Source organism: Ananas comosus, linkage group 3, assembly GCF_001540865.1.
Source record: "Ananas comosus cultivar F153 linkage group 3, ASM154086v1, whole genome shotgun sequence".
In the NCBI taxonomy this organism is placed as follows: Eukaryota; Viridiplantae; Streptophyta; class Magnoliopsida; order Poales; family Bromeliaceae; genus Ananas; species Ananas comosus.
In genome coordinates, this window is record NC_033623.1 from 4,551,321 (window position 1) to 4,572,449 (window position 21,129).

Sequence of the window (21,129 nt, forward strand, 5' to 3'; positions counted from 1 at the left end):
TCTCCTTCCTCTCCTCCTTCTTCTCCTTCTTCCTTCTCCTTCTTCTTCTCTTTCTAGAGTGTAAGAGAGAGTGTGAGGGAGAGAAATGAGGGAGAGAGGGAGAGGAAATGCCATATAGGCCCTCTAATGTAACAACATCCAGAAAAGCCCCTCAACTTTGCAACCTGCACACAGCCAGGTCTGGGCAGTTTTTGGGCTGATGGACCGGTCTCCACGCACCTGGGACCGGTCTCTCGGACCCTCTTGCAAAACACACGTTCGGGAACCGGTCTCTCTGGCCAGGGGACCGATTGCCTCGACAAACAGCGGCATCCACGCAACAAAGGACCGGTCTCTCACCCACCAGGGACCGGTCCCCGAGAGTGAAACTCTCAGGACTTAACCAAAAATCCAGGAATTCGAACCGCGGGTCAGAACACCGTCTACGACCCTCCACAAAGTGTGGAAAAGNGTGCTTTAGTAATTACATTACACACAAAAACATCATCAACCAAGGGTTTAGTTTTATTTATGAAAAACTTCAGTTATTACATTAGAGGCATGCATCATTTCTAAGGATTGTTAGCTGTATGAAAATGCATATCATGAATTGGTTGTTGATTGGTAAATGTAGGTTGTGGTTGTGATCCTGTTGTATAGTTGGTACGCCGTGCAAATACAAAGGAGACTCTGTCCGAGTGGACAGAGAAACTTTGTATTTGTGGCGGGTTTGTACGTCACGTGGGCAAAGTTAGAAAAAAAAACGGCATGTTTTTCGCAACTCTTGATTTCAAAATTGGTAACTGATTTAAAATGGCTTTTAAAATCGGTTCCGGGGCGTGACAAGATGAGAGGGAGTTGGGACCCTTTCATAAGCTGTCACAATTACATAAAAGCCCCTTAAACAACTCCCAATTGCAACAGACCAAACCTGCAGTTTTCTGCAGTTGGTACCGGTACGCGGGCAATCTGTCACCGGTTCAACAGCTACGCAGAGGCCAACCCGAGAGCAGCTACTCTCGGCCAGCTATGGGGTACCGGTACCACCCTTATATGGTACCGGTACAAGATGCTCATACTGCAGTTTTAGCACTTGTTCGACTTCTGTTTTGCGTCGAGCAATGCTAAAACTCAGTTAACTCTTTTAAAACTCAACTTTGACCCTTCCAACATCTTTGGAATGTCAAATGGAACATGTCCAAGTATTCATCTCACCACAATTTGGTCACTTTAGCCAAAAGTGAACTATTAATACGAGGATTCGATACCTTACATTATGAACAATAAAGGCAATAACATTCTCTAGGGACATTAGAGAAATGGACATGCATGTGTTAATAAACTTAGTATCATTTAATATAGGTTGAAAAACATAGTGGTTTTAAATGCCAATGCCATTGAATCTAGGAGGATTGACAATCAAGGTTGAGAACCGGATGGAGGCTTCTCAGGTGTAAACATGTGCACTCTGCATAAGATTAAAGGCAACGATTTTACTAGACTTCTCGGGTGTAAACATGTCCACTCTGTATGAGATCAAAAGCAGCAACTTCGCTAGACTTCTCAAGTATACATATGTGCACTTTGTATGAGATCACGAGCTACGATTCCACTACCTATAGACCTGAGGTCGGGGTATGCAATGATTTCACTACCTAATGTTAAGGTAAAAACGGCGATTCCGCTTTCTAATGACTTGTGACCATAGTTGAATGACATAGACGAGGACGGGGTAATGAAATTAGTGAGTAAACAATAATTTATATCACACTGTTAGACTTCATTATCACATGGACAGGCATAAGCATAATTTTCTTTTTTCTTTTTTGCATATAGTAGTGGTCTATATCCTTTAGTTGATTACTCAAAGTATATCACATGCTTAGGATGCCTCCTTTGGACCTCGTGGGTCGAGTATTTCCTTTGGGTGACCGTGCCTACTGGCAACTATATCTATATTTCTCACTCCCATGTTTTATAGGTTCTTCTGTAATACATGTGGCGAAAGGAAAAAAGGGTGTGGCATAGTGGATAAAGGTTCTACCTATCTTTTGGTGTAGGTAGGACATGTACTGTAATACACTGAACTTTTACAAATTGCAGAGTTCGAGTGTGTGGAATGCAATGTGGAACTATCCTACATGTTCTAAAAGACTTGGACAAGTTTTTGGACAAGTTAGAGAGTGATTGGATGGCTTAAGCAAGAAAGTGTATTTATTTGGCGAAATCAGCATTTTCTGCTTGGTGTACCGGTATAGCCATCATTGTGACCGGTACACAGTGGCAGAAACGTGGCAGCAAGGTTATTTTGGTAATTTCACATCTTAACCCTTATCTATACCCCCTGCACGACCACAGGAGCTCAGTGGAGGTTGCTGGTGATCAGAGAGAGCTTCTCCCACCTTCTCCACTCTCTCTCTCTAGGGTTTTTCTCTCTCTACATAGAATTCATCGTTTCGCGCCGTTTCCACGCCGCGTTCGTTGCTTGCTGATTGGAAGACTCGAGGAAAGTGTTTGGAATGTGGGGATAGGGAATTTTGCTTAGTTTTCTGTGAGGTTACTACCTGAGAAGCTGATTGAAAGCTTTAGAGAGGTAATTAACTTGATTTTCTCTCTAGTTTATGGTTTAGTGTCGAACTTTGAGCCGTTTTGGTATTGTTGCTTCTAACTGAATTAGAAGATGTTTACAGCAGTAAAGAAGAGTTATTTTGGCTACTAATTATCCATTAAAACTCAGAGAAAAGTTGTTTTAAAGCTTATTAAGGATAATTAGTGAGTTATAACTCAATTTCGGAACTATACGCGGTTTAATCACGTAATTGACGCAGTTTCGTATGATCTCTTCGCAGCAGGTCTTTGAGCCTCTTTAAGCTGAACTTGTACTCTTGGAAGCTGGTTTGGAGGATATTCTAACCAAGGGTAATTAGAAATTTCAGTTTTAAAAGTGATTTTGCAAGATTTTGATGATATTAATTTATATTTGAGCGTTTTGATGCCGTTTCGATGTTGTTCGCAGCGAGAGTGCGATCGAGCCTTGGATTGTCTTTAGTTGACTTGTGAGAGCTCTCGGAGACTCATCTTGAGGTATTAAACTAGCCCAAAGCAGGGATTTAAGCTACTACTTTGTACTAAGTGCGAATTGTGCCGAGATCGGACATTTCGATTGTAGTAATGATGCCACTTTCGTGCCTTGTTTTTCAGCAGAGTTGAGACCTTGTGGAGCTGATTTTGGGATTTCCTTTGGACTGATTAGAGCCTAGTAATAGGTGGGTTTGACCTAACCAGAGCAAGTGAAGCTCCCCTATGTTCTATATGTAACCATAGAATTGATATAGTCGTGCGTTATTGTCACTATGTGGTTGCTAAATGGATTTGGAACCTCTTTACCATAACATTGATATATTGGAAATAGAACCCCTATGAAGTAGAGAGAACTCATGCATAATTGTATTTATGCTCATGTTTATGTTTATATTTAGTTAAGTTGAATAACTAATGGACATGATAATTACGCTTTTGTAAAGTAGAGAACAATGATATTCTCGTGACTTTATTGATTATAAAGTAGAGAACAATGACATACCATGTGACTATGTCGATAGTGCCATGATAGTGGAAAGATTCTAATGCCATATATAACTTAGCATTACTCTCACATGTTTATTAATCTAGTGAATACTAGTTGTTGTCAATATTGATTATATTGAAATTCCGATCAAAGGATCGAGAGCGAGAATATTGTGAGCTAAAAGGTGATAATTGAGACATGTTGGACTGTGGACTTTGCTTGCTTGCCATCGTGCTCATTCGCACACGCTTGTGAGGGTAGCTCCCTACAAGCCGGCACTCCGGAGTTGGCTTACGCCACAGTTGCTCGTCCGTGCAGGATTGGGTACCGAAGTGGATTGCCGTGGGGAGTGTATACTACCACGGGGCCATTAGGCGCGGTGCAAGCCGGACTATCTTGGGTAGGTCCTGATGAATGAAAGAAAACTCTAATAAGGTTAAAGTTCTAAATGACAGTTGATAGTAATGAATGCTTACCAGTTATAGTGTATAGTAGTTACTTACACATTCGTGCTTATGTTCATGTTTATGTTCATGATACAGTAGTAGCTATGCTTCTATTATTCAGATTGATTCATTACTGCAGAAATTATGATTACATGTTGATTACATGCTCATTACTTGCTAGCATCATATAAATATATCATGCAATTACGGCTTTTACTTTCATTCAATACATCATGAGCCTAGTGGTGTAATTCGCCGAGGCTGGCGGCTTACCCACTGGGAACTATTGTTAATAGTTCTCATGCCCTTTTTGTGGTTGTTTTACAGAGCCATCTACAGGAGAGGTTAGGGATCGTGGCAAGTGAGTCGCGTCTAGCTAGACATTGCTAGGAGCATGCTAGTCAATCACCTTGCTACTCGGGTTACGGCCGAGGGTGATGTCCCTATGTATAGAGAGACCACCATTGTACCTACTTTTTGTATACCCCGTGATGTATATTTACTGTTGAACCAGATATTATAGTTGTGATACTTTCTCTTTTAGTTGAGATTTTGGATTGTGTACCCTTTGTTCTATGGTTAATAGTTTTATTGACTTCTACTATGCTCTTGTAACATACCACATCCCTCGTAAATCGTGCCGAGTTCCGTCGAAATGAGCGGAACACGGAATTGAATAGGTTAGAGTGGACCCTAAGCGCGTTAGAGTCCATAAGTGAAGCTAAAAGGGACCCGGAGAGCAAATCTGAAAATCTGGCTAAGTCCCAGATTTTGTGCTCTCAGGGACCGGTCCCTGAATGAGAGACCGGTCCTCGTACGCGTAGCCTGCCAGAAAATCCTGAGGCATCCGGTCCCTGGTGGTGAGACCGGTCCTCGGGAGACCGGTCCCTGGTGGAGAGACCGGTCCCTTGTTGCGCAGCAGCTGAAAAACCCGAAAATTTGGCTAAGTCCTGAAAAACCCCCGTTCGGGAACCGGTCCCTAGTCGAGGAGACCGGTCCCCGAAGGTTAAAAATGCCCAGTTTGGGCAGTTCAATAGGAAACAAGTGGAGGGGCTTAAGTGCAATTGTCACAACACTTTATATACTCATCCCCTTCACTCCCACAGCCATTTTTTTCCTTTTTTTTCATTTCCTCTCTTTCTCTCTCTAGAACCCTAGCTCTAGGGCTTGGAGAAGAAGAAGAAGAAGCAAGGGAAGGTGGATTTGGAGGCTTTGGTGGGTTCTACAAGCTCTCCTATAAGAAGAACTTTGAGGAGCTTGGGCTAAGGTGAGTTTTTGGTATAAATGAGTCTAAGGTTTGGTTTTGATCCCTAAGATTTGGAGTTTTGGGTTGTTTTTAGCCTTGGGAACCTTCTAGAGGCCATGAACTTTATGGAACCCATGAGAGCTCAAGTGCTCTCATGGTGGATGGTTAGGGTTCACCATAGAAGCTCTAGGGTTGGTTCCAAAGGTCTAGAAACATTACTAGGATGCTTCTTAGATGATACTAAGCTATTATTTGCTTAGGGTTGAGATCGATTCATGGGGAAACCCTAAATGACATTGTTAGGGCTTGAAAATTGGGGCTTTTGCCATAGAATTTTTTGGGGACAAATTGACCCCGTAGAAACCCAATTGGGGGTGCCCTAAACACGTTGGACAACTCTGTTTAGCGTTGCGAAAATGTTAGAATATAGTTCATGTTTAAAGGGCCTAATATGGCACTATTTTGATTATAGGGCGCGGAATCGACTTTCGTAAAGTGCGGGAGCCTTTATATTTTACACCCACACGACCGATAGAGGTGGGGGGTGCACGCCGAAATCGTTGGATTCCCTTCTATGTCTGTTTTCCTTTTTTTGAGCATATATATATAGCCATTCATGTATAGTAGGGTAGATACATGTGGAACTTGGTTTGACTTCGTTTATATGTTTCTAACATAGTTGAACATAGAGAATGATGAAACCAAAATGGACATGTGTGATTGGACTCTCGAGTTGTGTGAATGTGAGGTGACATTGATATAGAAATGAGATTGGCATTGAGAGATGAATCGTTAAACATGGTTTAACCAATTGTGGCATCATTACAGATATAGTCTTGAGACTGGCAAGAATGAATAGGTAGGTAGAGACCTACCATTACATAGGCATTGTGATTAGTGGCTATGAATCCTCAAGTTGAGGATTGGATCGATACTCACGTTACGTCTTGGCTTGAGGGAGATCGCTCCCCCTCGAGCGGTGCGCTTCGGAGTTGGTCACCACTAGGCGTGGTAAAGTCCCCCCAGATGACGGTCCCTAGGGAGGTTCGAGTCCCCCGCTATTAAGGGATTTTGGGATGTGAGCTGTTGGGGTTAACAAGGTTAACCGGCATGATTGGGTAAAAGCCAAGGTAAAATTCATAAATTGGGCATGCATGCATTTATCATCCATATGATTATTCGTTTACTGACCAGTTTCTTGCAGGCATTGTATTAGTAGTAGCATTAGATGGTTTGCTATCCTTTCCTTTGAAATACATATGCCTGGATAGACCTAGTGGGTAAGTCGGCGAGGTCGGATGCCGAGCCCACTGGAAACTTCGTTGTAGTTCTCACACCACTAACCCTACAGGTCCTAGCACGAGCGGGGCAGCGGAGGACCGAGGCAAGGGTATAGCGCCGTAGGTAGCGGCCACCGGGACATTATACATTTTGTAGCCATTTCCCTTTTGGTATACATGCATCAACTTTATTTTGTTGATTTAGAGATGTAAAGTTGTAAACAATCATGTAATTTGGTGGATGGCTAAATGTAAAAAGATATGATGGACGAATGGAATGTAATAGTTTTATTTACTTGTATTTGGTTTAAATTTAATCAAATATCATGTATGTTGTATATTTAGCTTAGAGCTTTCGCTTCCTTTGTTGCTTGCCCTCGCGCAAGCCTTGTATTATATATGCAAATTTCTTGTCGATTGCTTATTTATACATGTCGTTTGAGCCTTGGGCGGACAGTAGAGGCTCTGTCCGTTCGGCGTCTGTTGACGTAGCCCGAACCCGACCAAATTGGCAGGGATTGGGGCGTGACAGCTCTGATATCAGGATAGGATTCTTTTATGTTTTACTCCTATCGACTTGTTTGTTGTAAACGCCTTATATACTGCAGGTGTATGGCGGGTCTGTGCACGTACCGGATATGCTTCCGCTGGTATCCAAGCATGACAGATTATAGTGGTATCAGAGCCTAGGGTTGAGTCTTAGTAGACCTAGCAAACCTTAGGCTGCTTGGACTATAAGAATAGGCTCGTGAGAGACGAGGTCTAGTTGAGGTTGTTGTTAGCGAAAGTATTTCGATTGGGTAAATTATAAACTCCGAATGGTAGGAGTTTGATCGGAATGTGCAATTACTAATTTTGCAGAGGGCCACGTTGGCGGTAGACAACGTGACATCGAAAGTTAGTATGCGTTACATTTCATTACTTTCGCTTGATTAGCTAGTTTATATCTGAAGTAAATGTTCAATAGTATAGGTTTTCTTAATTTATGTTTGTTTTTGTGCTGCAGCTTAAGATGCCTACGACTCGTTCTGGGACCGCCGGGGCGGCTGAGGCGGCCGCTGCGGAAGAAGTGCAGACTTCCGTCACCTCGGGGTCTAGTGAGGTCAGGGAGTTACAGGAAAAGCTCGCAGTGTTGACTCAACTAGTGACACAGCAGGCATCGGCAGCGCGACGGCAGATGGATGCCGCACGGCGACAGGAAGACAGGATGAAGCGGTTAGAGGATTTACTACTGCGGCAGACGACTGACATAGGGATTCCTGATCCTATACCTACGGTACCAGACAGGGATGGGACAGTGGGAGCACAGTCACCTGTACCCGACATACCCCCAGTAACTCCGAGGGTCGAGCCCTGACAGGAGACAGTTGTACCACCACCCGTGCATGTGGCTGCGGCAGGGACAGTGTTACTTGAGATGGTGGGGGTTGAGGAGCGAGAGCGAATGATGGAGCAACTGAATGAATTTTGTCGCTGCAACCCTCGTATCTTTGACGGGGAGAAAGCAGATCATTAGGTGGTCGAGAAATGGCTAATGCATATGGAGAAGCTATTCTATGATACTTTCGTTGTGGAGCGATATCGGGTTTGGTTTGCGACACACCACCTTGATGCCGAGACTTACAGGTGGTGGGTGGATATCCGTGAGGATCCCCGTGCTGATTTGTCCGCTATCACCTGGACGTGGTTCAAGGAATTACTGTTGACTACCTATTTTCCTCAGAGTATAAAGAGGCAAATGGAAAGGGATTTGAGAAACCTTAGACAGGGGGACAGGACAGTGGCTTAGTACGAGCAAGAGTTCTCTCGATTACTGCACTGTGTTCCTTTTGTGGTTCGAGATGATGAGCACAAGGCTCGTATTTTTTAGGTGGGTTTGCGGCCTGTGATTTTCAGATTGGTCCAGGCGTCAAACCTATCGACTTATAGAGAGGTGGTAAACCAGGCACTGATTGTTGAGAAGGGGGCAGAGATTATGAAAGAAAGAGATGTTGTGGATCAAAGTAAGGGAAAGAGACCAGCAGCTGAGAGCAGTGGTCAGCAATCTTTTAGGAGGCCGCCAAAGTATCCGAGAGGCCAGTCGGGCCAATCGAGGGGTCGAGATTCGTCAGCACGCCGTGGAGCACCCGAGCGTCGTCCACAGCCGCGTTGTGTTATCTATGGTGGGCCTCATGTACCACCACAGTGTCCACAACGTGGGGGCAGGTGTTTTCTCTGCGGTCAGGAGGGCCACTTTCGTTCAGAGTGCCCGAGAGGTTCTTTGCCTGCACCCTCGTCAGCTTCTACACCTGCATCTTCAGCTCCGAGCCAGGGGACCCCGACAGCACCTTCTCAGTACAGACGACCACCGGGACAGCGGCAGTCTGAGAGTCCTCGGCAGGGTTCGAGTGGGCGTATGTATGCCGCTCACACAGAGGAGGCCGCAGCAGCAGAGGAGGTCGTAGCAGGTATCATTATGCTTTATGATATTCGTGTTCGTGCATTATTTGATACTGGTGCTTCGCATTCTTTTATTGATCGGCAGTTTGTCGAGTTGCATAGCATTCATTTAGCACCCACTTTACACCCGGGACGAGTGATCGTGCCCGACCATACCCTAGATGTTCGCGAGTTTTGCCCTCGCTGCCCCGTTCGGGTAGGCGATTGGATTATGCCAGTAGACTTATTAGCACTACACAAACTAGGAGAGTTTGATGTAGTATTGGGTATGGACTTGTTGACACAATATTATGCTACTATTGATTGCACGAACAGAACGGTGACCTTTAGGGAACCGGGTCAGTAAGAGTTTGTTTATAAGGGGTGTCAGAGTTCATTGTTCGTAATGACTATTAGCTCTTCGCGAGCGCGACAGTTGATTCGGAGAGGTTGTGTAGCCTATCTGGCTAGCATTTCTTTGAGTGACGGAGGAGCCGTCAAGATTGAAGATATCCTAGTTGTGCGAGAATTTGGGGATGTGTTTCCAGCTGAGTTGCCGGGCATGCCACCTGATAGGGAGGTTGAGTTTGTGATAGATCTTGTCCCTGGGACTACCCTAATCTCAAAAGCACAATATAGGATGGCACCCGCTGAATTGAAAGAGTTGAAGGCACAGTTACAAGATTTATTGGATAAGGGTTTCATTCAACCGAGTGTGTCACCTTGGGGAGCACCGGTGTTGTTTGTTAAGAAGAAAGATAGATCTCTTCGATTGTGTGTGGATTACTGAGAAATCAACAAGGTCACAATCAAGAATAAATATCCACTACCCAGAATCGATGATTTATTCGATCAGCTGCAAGGATCGAAAGTGTATTCCAAGATTGATTTGCAATCAGGTTATCATCAGCTTAAGATCAAGCCTAAAGATGTTTCCAAGACCGCTTTTAGGACACGGTATGGGTATTATGAATTTACGGTTATGCCTTTTGGACTGACAAATGCTCCAGCAGCTTTTATGGATTTAATGAACCGTGTCTTTAAGCACTATTTGGACAAGTTTGTGGTCGTGTTTATTGATGATATTTTGATCTACTCTCGAAGTAATGAGAAGCATGAAAACCATTTAAAAGTGGTGTTGCAAGTTCTTCGAGCAAAGAAACTGTTTGAAAAGTTAAAGAAATGAGAATTTTGGCTTCGAGAAGTAGCATTTCTGGGACATGTAATTACAGAGGCTGGGATTGCTGTAGATCCAAAGAAGATAGAAGCAATTAAAGATTGGCCCAAGCCGACAAATGTTACAGAGATTCGGAGTTTCCTTTGTTTTGCGGGATACTACCGAAGATTTGTAGAAGAATTTGCAAAGATGTCTACTCCTCTCACTCGACTCACTCATAAAGGAGCTAAATTTCTGTGGAATGAAGCCTGCGAAAGAAGCTTCCAAGAGCTGAAGGAACGATTGACCACCGCCCCGATTCTAGCACTGCCTGTTACCGGAGTGGATTATGTGATTTACAGCGATGCGTCGCTAAATGGATTAGGGTGTGTTCTAATGCAGAATGGCAAGGTAATTGCTTATGCCTCTCGTCAATTAAAGGATTATGAAAAGAACTACCCTACACATGATCTTGAGTTAGCAGCTGTGGTATTTGCTTTAAAGCTTTGGCGCCACTACCTCTACGGCGAGCGTTGTGAAGTTTACACAGATTATAAAAGTTTAAAGTATCTGTTTACTCAGAAGGAATTAAACTTGAGACAACGTAGATGGTTGGAGTTCCTCAAGGATTATGATTTGACCATCCTCTATCATCCAGGAAAAGATAATATTGTAGCAGATGCTTTAAGTCGAAAATCGACGGAAAATTTGGCGATGTCGATAACTATGCAACCCCCGTTGGTAAAGGAAATGGAGCAGTTGAATTTGAAAGTTGTAGCTCCTGATACGCCTTGGAGACTTATGTCATTAGTGGTGCAACCTACCCTGATCGATCGAATTAAAGAAAAGCAAGCTCAGAATGAATTCCTACAAAAGATTCGAGCAAAAATCACTGTTGATTATGTTGGTGATTTCGAGTAGATGATCAGGGACTGCTAAAATTCGGTGATAGAATTTGTCTACCGGCAGATTCTGATATTAAAGAAGAGATTTTAAAAGAAGCACATCGGGCGTCATATACTTTGCATCCTGGAAGTACGAAAATGTATAAAGATTTGAAGTTAACTTACTGGTGGTCTGGAATGAAAAAGGAAGTTGCAAATTTTGTGGCCAGATGCTTAACCTGTCAGCAGGTTAAAGCTGAACATCGACTTCCTGTTGGAAAACTTCAAAGCTTACCCATACCAGTGTGGAAGTAGGAGAGGATTACTATGGATTTCATTGTTGGATTACCTCGCTCACAGGCAGGTTATGATACAATTTGGGTAATTGTTGATAGATTGACTAAATCTGCCCACTTTATTCCAATTCATACAGTTTGGTCGAGGAAAAGACTCGCACAAGTGTATCTAGATGAAATTGTGTGATTACATGGAGTACCAACCTCTATTGTTTCTGATCGAGATACCCGATTTGTTTCACATTTCTGGAGGAGTTTACCGGAGGCCTTGGGTACCCGATTGAATTTTAATACTGCTTTTCACCCCCAGAGTGATGGACAGTCTGAGCGTACCATCCAGACCCTTGAGAATATGTTGAGGGCCTGTGTGATTGATTATCAGGGCAGTTGGCCACAGTTCCTACCAATGGCTGAATTTGCTTATAACAATAGTTATCAAGCAAGCATTCAGATGGCACCTTTTGAAACCCTTTATGGTAGAAAGTGCAGAACACCACTTCATTGGAGTGAAGTGGGTGAAAGATTAGTTCTGGGTCCAGATGTACTGCAAGAAGCTGAAGCTAAAGTTCGACTAGCATGAGAACGTTTATTGACCGCTCAAAGTCGACAAAGGAGCTATGCGGATAAACGTCGGCGAGAATTGGAATTTCAAGTTGGTGATCATGTATTCCTGAAAGTTTCACCGTCAAAAGGGGTTAAGAGATTTGGTATTCGAGGGAAGTTGAGTCCTCGATTTATTGGACCCTACGAGGTGTTAGAACGGATAGGCCCCGTAGCGTATCGGCTTGCTTTGCCGCCGAACCTATCGGGAGTGCACAATATGTTTCATGTATCTACACTTCGAAAGTATATTTTTGATCCAACCTACATACTTGAGAGTACCCCAGTGGATTTGCGAGAAGATTTGAGTTTTGAGGAACATCCCGTGAGCATCCTAGCTCGTGAAGTGAAACGGCTTCGAAACCGCGAAATACCCTATGTGAAGATACTTTGGAGCAATCATGATGAACGGAAAACCACTTGGGAACTGGAGAGTGCAATGCAAGAGCACTACCCCTATCTATTATCGACGGAATCTTGAGGTAAGTGATTACAAGTTTCGCGGACGAAACTTCTTTTTAGGAGGGTTGAATGTAATACACTAAACTTTTGGAAATTGCGGAGTTCGAGTGTGTGGAATACAATGTGGAACTATCCTACATGTTGTAAAAGATTTGGACAAGTTTTTGGACAAGTTAGAGAGTGATTGGATGGCTTAAAGTAAGAAAGTGCATTGATTTGGCGAAATCAGCATTTTGTGCTTGGTGTACCGGTACAGCCATCATTGTGTACCGGTACATAGTGGCAGAAACATGGCAGCAAGGTTATTTTGGTAATTTCACATCTTAACCCTTATCTATACCCCCTGCACAACGACAGGAGCTCAGTGGAGGTTGTTGGTGATCAGAGAGAGCTTCTCCCACCTTCTCCACTCTCTCTCTCTAGGGTTTTTCTCTCTCTACATAGAATTCGTTGTTTCGCGCCGTTTCCGCACCGCGCTCATTGCTCGCTGATTGGAAGACTCGAGGAAAGTGTTTGGAATGTGGGGAGAGGGAATTTTGCTGAGTTTTCTGTGAGGTTACTACCTGAGAAGCTAATTGAAAGCTTTAGAGAGGTAATTAACTTGATTTTCTCTCTAGTTTATGGTTTAGTGTCGAACTTTGAGCCGTTTTGGTATTGTTGCTTCTAACTGAATTAGAAGATGTTTACAGCAGTAAAGAAGAGTTATTTTGGCTACTAATTATCCATCTAAACTCAGAGAAAAGTTTCTTTAAAGCTTATTAAAGATAATTAGTGAGTTATAACTCAATTTCGAAACTATACGCGGTTTAATCGCGTAATTGACGCAGTTTCGTATGATCTCTTCGCAGCAGGTCTTTGAGCTGAACTTGTACTCTTGGAAGCTGGTTTGAAGGATATTCTAACCAAGGGTAATTAGAAATTTCAGTTTTAAAACTGATTTTGCAAGATTTTGATGATATTAATTTATATTTGAGCGTTTTGATGCCGTTTCGATGTTGTTCGCAGCGAGAGTGTGATCGAGCCTTGGATTGTCTTTAGTTGACTTGTGAGAGCTCTCGGAGACTCATCTTGAGGTATTAAACTAGCCCAAAGCAGGGATTTAAGCTACTACTTTGTACTAAGTGCGAATTGTGCCGAGATCGGACATTTCGATTGTAGTAATGATGCCACTTTCGTGCCTTGTTTTTCAGCAGAGTTGAGACCTTGTGGAGCTGATTTTGGGATTTCCTTTGGACTGATTTGAGCCTAGTAATAGGTGGGTTTGACGTAACCAGAGCAAGTGAAGCTCCCCTATGTTCTATATGTAACCATAGAATTGATATAGTCGTGCGTTATTGTCACTATGTGGTTGCTAAATGGATTTGGAACCTCTTTACCATAACATTGATATATTGGAAATAGAACCCCTATGAAGTAGAGAGAACTCATGCATAATTGTATTTATCCTCATGTTTATGTTTATATTTAGTTAAGTTGAATAACTAATGGACATGATAATTATGCTTTTGTAAAGTAGAGAACAATGATATTCTCGTGACTCTATTGATTATAAAGTAGAGAACAATGACATACCATGTGACTATGTCGATAGTGCCATGATAGTGGAAAGATTCTAATGCCATATATAACTTAGCATTACTCTCACATGTTTATTAATCTAGTGAATACTAGTTGTTGTCAATATTGATTATATTGAAATTCCGATCAAAGGATCGAGAGCGAGAATATTGTGAGCTAAAAGGTGATAATTGAGACATGTTGGACTGTGGACTTTGCTTGCTTGCCATCGTGCTCATTCGCACACGCTTGTGAGGGTAGCTCCCTACAAGCCGGCATTCCGGAGTTGGCCTATGCGACAGTTGCTCGTCCGTGCGGGATTGGGTGCCGAAGTGGATTGCCGTGGGGAGTGTATACTACCACGGGGCCATTAGGCGCGGCGCAAGCCGGACTACCTTGGGTAGGTCCTGATGAATGAAAGAAAAACTCTAATAAGGTTAAAGTTCTAAATGACAGTTGACAGTAATGAATGCTTACCAGTTATAGTGTATAGTAGTTACTTACACATTCGTGCTTATGTTCATGTTTATGTTCATGATACAGTAGTAGCTATGCTTCTATTATTCAGATTGATTCATTACTGCAGAAATTATGATTACATGTTGATTACATGCTCATTACTTGCTAGCATCATATAAATATATCATGCAATTACGGCTTTTACTTTCATTCAATACATCATGAGCCTAGTGGTGTAATTCGCCGAGGCTGGCGGCTTACCCACTGGGAACTATTGTTAATAGTTCTCACGCCCTTTTTGTGGTTGTTTTTACAGAGCCATCTACAGGAGAGGTTAGGGATCGTGGCAAGAAAGTCGCATCTAGCTAGACATTGCTAGGAGCATGCTAGTCGATCACCTTGCTACTCGGGTTACGGCCGAGAGTGATATCCCTATATATAGAGAGACCACCATTGTACCTACTTTTTGTATACCCCGTGATGTATATTTACTGTTGAACCAGATATTATAGTTGTGATACTTTCTCTTTTAGCTGAGATTTTGGATTGTGTACCCTTTGTTCTATGGTTAATAGTTTTATTGACTTCTACTATGCTCTGATATCAGAATAGGATTCTTTTATGTTTTACTCCTATCGACTTATTTGTTGTAGACGCCTTATATACTGCAGGTGTATGGCGGGTCTGTGCACGTACAGGATATGCTTCCGCTGGTACTCGTGCGTGACATGTACCCCGATAGAAAGTACCATAAAAGGAAAAAAGAAAAAATAGAAAGTACATTTTGGATTATATTTGGAATGACATGTAAATGAATAAAAAGAATAATGTAATAGCTAGTTTTATTTTTGTTAGTTGATATCTTTCTTATTCAATCATTGTTTGTATGGTTCCTATTTGGAATGCATTCTATAGTTGTGTGCAAGGTTCCTATTTGGAATGCATTCTATAGGTTGTGATGCCTTGGGCGGATAAAAAAAACTCTGTCATTTGGCGGATCTGTACGTGTGTCCAGTAATTCTTCCATTGCAGGCCGGAGTCCTAATAGACTTAGGTGGTATCAGAGTATAGAAAAAGTCTAGATAACTAGGATGGATAACCATAAGGACCTATATGATGCCTCACTTCCTAGAGGGTCTCCCATCCTTGGACTACTTTCGTCCTAGTATGCTTAACTCACTTAACCTCTTGGACCTTAACCTCTTAGACATAGCCATCTCCCAAAATGCTATAGTCGGGTTAAGAGTTTTTAGCCATATTATATCTTATATATAGGACTACCTGGGGGGCTCACATTCTCCCATCTTTTAAGTCCTGATGTCCAGGCGATTTGAGACTCATCTCGCTAAACTTAACCGACTTTATGGGGGAGCGGTGCTCTACCCATAACAGTCATTAGTATAAGAGCCTTGCTCTCCCGCTTGTTATGCTCCGAGGTTCTTTTGTAAATCCTTTTAAGGGGAAACCAGTGAAAAAACTTATAATATTTTTTTTTATACCTTTAAGAACACCTCGTGACACACCCAGACCTACCACGTGGACAAGGGATCCCATAATCAAACGGACAGAGTCTCCCCTGTACATGCACGGTATAGCACAAGTGTACAAGTATCAACCATACCATATTCATACAACAGATATACAGAAGAGTAACAAACTAATGGAGAGGTGATCACATATTACTGAAAATTCATAATAGGGAACAACTAAACTAATAGCTCAAACTACAACCTAAACATTATAAATAATCACTTGTAATGAACGAATAGATCAAGGGATACTAATCAAGAATTATTTCCACAAAACTTGAGACTAAGCTAAGTACGGAAAAAAGAAAGTCCACTATGAATCAATCCATGACACCGCTATCTAGAACTGTCCTCACGCATCGTCTCAACCCTCACCGCTCGAGCTACCTGAAAAATAGTGAGGGGTGAGAACCTGCAAACAAGTCTCCCCCATCTAGTGGGTACCACAAGCCGACGAAGGCAAACCATACACATTGGCAGGTAGAAGGGATAATCAACAATACTAACAAGTATAACAAGTATAGTGACAATGAAATGACTTCTACCAATGATCACAAAAAAAGCTACTATTGTAAAGTGAGATAATAAAGCAGTGAACAACTATAATCAGCAATTAAACTAGAACAGTAGAACAATAACTGAAATGAAAACACTGTAATGATTGTATGAACAACCACTATTGTAAAGGAAAAAGAGAGAAGCAACTATGCATCAACTGAAACTAATAGTACAAGCACACCCAATCATTGCCATATTGGTCTAAAGACCTTAGGCTAAGCCACGTCATGCTCGCCCCCTGGCATATAACCCTGACAACAGTCTGTGTAGGGCTCATGGGTAGAAGGTACGACCACTTTTTCAAAAAAAATATCCTTTTGCAGTAGATCAAACTGCTGGTGTAGTAGAAGATGCTCACGAACTGTAGCAATTGATGCAATATGCTCAATTGGCAATGACGGAAACTAACCGGAAGAGAAATCCACAAGTGTCCGACCAAATCAGATCTACTGTTCCTGCAAAAAATGTCACCATGTCACTGACCTATAAGGTCTATATAATAAAGTCACCATGTACGAAATACGAAAAGTCATCATGCAACGGATATATAATATCACTATGTAAATGTCACCAACCACCATAATCAAATCATGACAACTAATCACAATCAATGCTACTCTACAACTAGATCATAATACTGCAGTTGAGAATAAACCGTTGAGAGGCAATAGAAAACACGTGAGGTGCAAAAGCTAGGTAATTGAGCATGAATATGCTACTCAAATTAAGGGAAGATGAAAGGAAAGAAGTCACCAAATAGGCACCGTTGAACCAACTTTGGATAGAAGTACCACCTGAAATCCAGTAGAACGCCGAGCTCCGATAGTGCTCTAACCAACCGCCTAAACCTACAAAAGATCCTACAGAGTCATGATCCACACAATAATATGAGCTAGCCCTGTGAGACTCAGAATTATCTATCACACATCCCGAAAGCCAACCAAGCGTTCGGTGCTTTTACCGAATCCCGAACCCACCGGAAATGCCCGTCAACACACCAGAACTCTACCAAAACCCATAGAGTGTCCCAGAGTATAACAAAACTCTCCAAACATCACCAGCTGCCCTAAGACACACCTATTTGTTTGTCCGAGCATCGACACACAAAAACAACGCAAACAAGTATCTACAATATTAACCGAACTATGTCGGATCTCCGGAAAATGCCAATTCGGCTCCGGAACCCACCATCAACCCTCCCACTATCTCCAAACATACATGATAGTAAGAGTGACTAGAAGATGAGCTCCAAACACTATTGCAAATAGCCTCAACATGCAAATTCACCATTCTACACTCGAAATCGCTCGATTACTTGCGTTTTGGGGTCCGTTTCAGTCCTGGAGTAATCCGAAGCACATCGAATGCACCTAACCCTCCCATACTGTCGCAAGACACTCACATTGGGTATTGGGGTAGCCACACACCAAGTAATGCAAATTCGAGGGCAAAAACCTCAAAACTAGTCGTTCTAGGTTCCCAAAAGTGTCGTTTTGGCTCCGGAACCTGTTATCAGTTGCTTGCTAGCACAAACTTCATGCCAGCAAGTACCCAATCAGTGAGCAATGCTCACCTACCTTTGCAACCAGCAGCGACTACTTGTGGTGTGAAAATGGGGTCAAAAAGCAAACTAAAACACGTATGCGGGCACCGTTTTGCATGCCAACCGCCACAAGGTTCGAACCAACATGTCCCCGGGCTTCACAAGATGTGTAGAGAAATTCTAAGACTAAACTCATGCTCCGGAGCACCTATGATGCGAAAAACCTTATTGAGGCATTTCGCCGAACACTCAGCGTGCAGAATTTAATATAGTAAACAGGTTGGTTCGCAGCTTACCGTCGATCGAGCGACTTTGGAATCTAAGCAAGGGTGTAGCCCTGAAGATCTCAACATGATGAACACTATGCTCACTATCCGGAGTGAATTCGGAGGTCGAGGTGCGAACTAGGGCTTCCGAAACCTCAATTTGTAAGCTCTCCGGGAGCGATGCCGCAAGATCTGCCAATTAGGGCCTCCTGGAGTGCGACGATGGTGAGCACAAATGTCCTTAGGCCCTCTAGGGGACTATGCTCACCTCAAGGAAGATTCTCCAATGACGGATTGGCCCAAACAAGGGGCTCGGCCCAAAACTATACCAAGCTCGAGGTTGCTAGAGCAGCAACTTCTTCTCTGCGGGTTCTGGCGGTCGGCAACGGAGAGCACAGCTCAGAGAGTGGTTCCGGCCGATGAGGGAGGTCAAGGCGACGGCGGTTATCTCTATGAAATTACTATTTTATTTTTTCAAATATACCTTTCTACCAGTATTGATTTTTCTTCTTTGCCCTTAAGTTAGGGGCGTAACGAGTATTTTGCTTTTTGGTTTTTTCAAATATACGATTCTACCATCACCAATATTTCTTATTTGCCCTTAAGTTAAGGAAAAATGTGGTATTTTAATTTTTTTTTAACTGTGGTAGATGTTTAACTCACGTTTAATCCAAGTTAACTTAACGGGTGATAACTGTAGGGGTATTTTATAGTAACGGAGGAACATATGAGGGATATATTGGAAAGAAAAAAAAGAGGTAAATGAGACATTTCTGAAGTTTTGAGAGATATATGTGCAATTATCCCTCAGAAATAATACAAGAAAAAAATAGAAACAAAATACTCATAAACTCTTGAGTAATTTGTGACCCGTCTTGTGAGAGAGAGAAACCACATCTTCTATTAAGCTATTGTTCTAGAGGGTCTTGAACAGTAAATTCAAGATTGTGCTCGTTTCTGGTTAGATTTACCGCGGGTTTGGAACATTAAAAGACTTTCGTGGACGATCCTAGGACACATGAATCAACCTCTATGATTCGGGCTCATCGCGTTCTAGCGCGAGTCGCTTCCGCAAAAAGTATGAACGAATTCTTCTGTTGCATTCTACAGTGGTATCAGAGCTTTATTAGGTTGATTTCATGCCCTAGATTATTTTTTTTAGCAAGGTTGCATGCCTTGATTTAAATCTATCATCGTTTAAATTTTTTCTTACATACTTGTGAGTGTTAATGGCAGATTTTTCTAAGGTGGATATTTTTGCATAACTTTTACACATCTTGTAGCATCTTTGTTGTAAATTAAATCTATAAAGTTTGATTTAATTTGGTTTTATATTTTATGTGAAAAATGAAACTCTTAATCAAAACTTTGCGGGTGGCTTGTTTGATATGTAATGCATATCCCATTATGAAACTTGCATGATTTGGTAGAGCTCTTTGCAAGCTTTTTATTGATATATTTCTTGCGAGATTTAGAGTTTTATATTTAAATTTATGAATTTTACAAGTTTTCCCAAAAAAAAAAGTGTTTCCTTCCGTGGGGAAGAAACCCACGTGGCCCGCGACATGCGTGCCCGTGCATGCAGCACGAATGCAATGGCACCTGGCACGTAGCGGGCGAGCAGATACGGACTCGCTCGCTGAGAGAGGGCATGCGGGCAAGCAGAAGGACCCGCAAGCCGCGAGCTAGGCCCGGCCCGTTCTGCACGAGTGGGCTCGCGGGCCTGGCCCGCTCTGCACGAGCGGGTGCGCGGGCTTGGCCCTGCCCATTGCAGGCGCGTGGGAGTGGACCCGCATCCCCAAGGCGACCCGCACCCCCAAGGCGGGCATCCAGGCCCGGCCCACCATGCTGCATGCAAGTGGGTGCACGGGCCCAGCCTTGCCCACTGCGGGCGCGTGAGAGTGGACCTGCGCGCCCAGCATGGGCACCAGGCTTGGCCCAACTCACCCGTGATCACAGGCCTACGGGCCGCCCCAGGCCCGCGTAGTGAGGGCGTTGGGTTTGGCCCGGCCGACGCAAGGTAAGCGGCCTGGGCACGCGCTACAGTTCATTATATGATTTATTTATTTATTTCTATATTTTTTATTTGATTTATTTGAAATAAAAATTAATTAAAATAAATGCATCAACAACGCTTTGATTAATTATTTCATTACCCAGACGAAACCGTTGTCGTTGATCTTCACATTCCTCGAATTCCACTGGGTTCGGTACATCTTCGTTGTTGACATTTGAGTTATCAATCCATTCAACACCTTTATTTCGAATGGCACATGCAAGTCATTTACGCCACCGTTATGATTAGGATCCAGAGAACACGGAACAAAGAATTCCTGATCATCACTAGAATCAGCATCAATTCGCCATTGATCCTCTTCATCAGTTTCACTAACATACTCCTCATCACTTCGAATTACGTCCTCATTATCAGTTGTAGTCACGTCCCGATTGGTCTATTCATGATGAGTAGATGATGGACCTTCATTTTGATAAGGAGGGATAGTATTTTCTTACTTCCCAAGCCGGCCATTCATGAACACTAGATGATGGACCTTCATTTTAATAAGAAAGGATAGTATTTCTTACTTCCCAAGTCGGTCATTCATGAACATTAGATGGTCCTGGACCTGCATCTAGATAAGGAGGGATAGTATTTCTTACTTCCCAAGCTGGCCATTCATGAACACTAGATGATGAACCTTCATTTTGATAAGGAGGGATAGTAGTTCCGACTTCCCAATCCGTCCATTCATGAACATAAGATGATGGACCTTCACTTTGATAAAGAGGGACAATAGACCTGTAGAGATATATAAGATTAACTATTTACATTGATTTTTCATGTAACTAAATCATACAATCATCTACCATTCATTTTGATC